General features: G+C 52.8%; 1 pseudogene; it reads right to left on the bottom strand.

The window, feature by feature from the left end:
- Positions 1–517: 517 nt before the first annotated feature.
- LOC121440914 lies at positions 518–626 on the bottom strand (annotated as a pseudogene).
- Between the last annotated feature and the right edge of the window lie 799 nt (positions 627–1,425).

Below are 1,425 nucleotides of genomic sequence, written 5' to 3'. Positions count from 1 at the left end.
TTCAGGTCATTTTTCTTCTTTTTTAAAAATGTTGCTAACTGGGCCAGGTACGGGGGGTGTATGCCTTAAATCCCAGCACTTGTGAGGCAGAGGTAGGTGGGTCTCTGTGAGTTTAAGGCCTGCCATGAGTTCCAGGACAGCCAGGACTAAGTAGAGAGACTCTGTCTCAAAAACAAACAAAAATGTTGCTAGTTATGGTGGCATTGGAACTCACTATGTATCTCAGGCTGGTTTCTGTTTTCTGAGTTTCAGGGTTTTACCTGTAGAAATTACACCCAGCTTTGTATGCTTCCCCCACCCCTTTCCTGGCTGGTGACAAATGGCTTTGGTGGGAACCCGCTGACTGTTTAGGGACAGAATTCATTGGGGTCGGGGTTATTGAGCCCCCTTCTGACTACAGTCTGCCTTCCGAGGTAGGAAAATTGGTAGCTCCAATTCTTACTGTGACATGTTTCCATTCTGGTGTGGAAAGGTTAAAAATCAATAAATCACAAATAAGTCCTGTTGTTCCTTTTGGAGACTACAGCACCCGGTATTCCCAGGCGGTCTCCCATCTAAGTACTAACCAGGCCCGACCCTCCTTAGCTTCCGAGATCGGGCGCATTCAGGGTGGTATGGCCGTAGACGGAGGCGTAATGGGAGTGCTAGGTATGAGAAGGGGCTATGCCAGTATCTACACCCTGTTTTTTCATGAGTGGTTTTTGAGCCCACACCTGAAAGAAACGTGAAGAAACCATACAAGAAGCATGCTACCCAGATGGGGAGCTGTTTAAAGTCACTGCGGGGGGTGGGGGGAAGGGATGAAGCATGAGAGTTGAGGATCAAGAGGCCCAGTGCAGCCTGGAAGGATCTTGTTTTTTCCTTTGAATGTGACTTTGGAAGAGCTTTCAGTGACTTGGCATCCCACAAAGCTCAGCTCGGCTTTGCTCCTGCAGGGGCTTGGCTGTGGCTGACTTTGTCCAGGCTGGTCTCTGCAGGATGGCAGGCAGGCCAGGCAGGCAGGCAGGCTGCCTTACAGTTCCACAGGTTTGCTGCCTCTGAGTCAGACCTCCATGCTTCATCCACTGTCTCTGACCTTGTGGCTGCCTGGGGCTCCTTAGGGTAGAAGGGTGGAGTGGCCGCCAGGCTGGCGGGCTGGCAGGGCAGGGGGGCGGCATTTCTGGGAATTGTGTGGGGGGAAGCACATTCACATTGTTAGAGCAAGCCTGCAGCTAGGGCCTCAATGGCCTCTAGGGGATGCCTCCTGCCTCCCTAGCCCTGCCTCTGGTGGGGGAGGAGGGGGACAAAGCTGGACCCTGGCCAGGCTGTGGGCTGGCGGGGGACTTTCCAAACAGACATTTCCATGAGCCCATGGCTCTTCCCATTCTGTAGACTAGGAGACTGAGGCTCGGAGAGCTGGCATCTACGCAGACAAAGGCAACACTC

Source organism: Microtus oregoni, unplaced genomic scaffold (genome assembly GCF_018167655.1).
Source record: "Microtus oregoni isolate MIOR12 unplaced genomic scaffold, Mior012 000071F_ref0000514, whole genome shotgun sequence".
Lineage (NCBI taxonomy): Eukaryota > Metazoa > Chordata > Mammalia > Rodentia > Cricetidae > Microtus > Microtus oregoni.
This window is presented reverse-complemented; position numbering and strand designations above follow the sequence as displayed.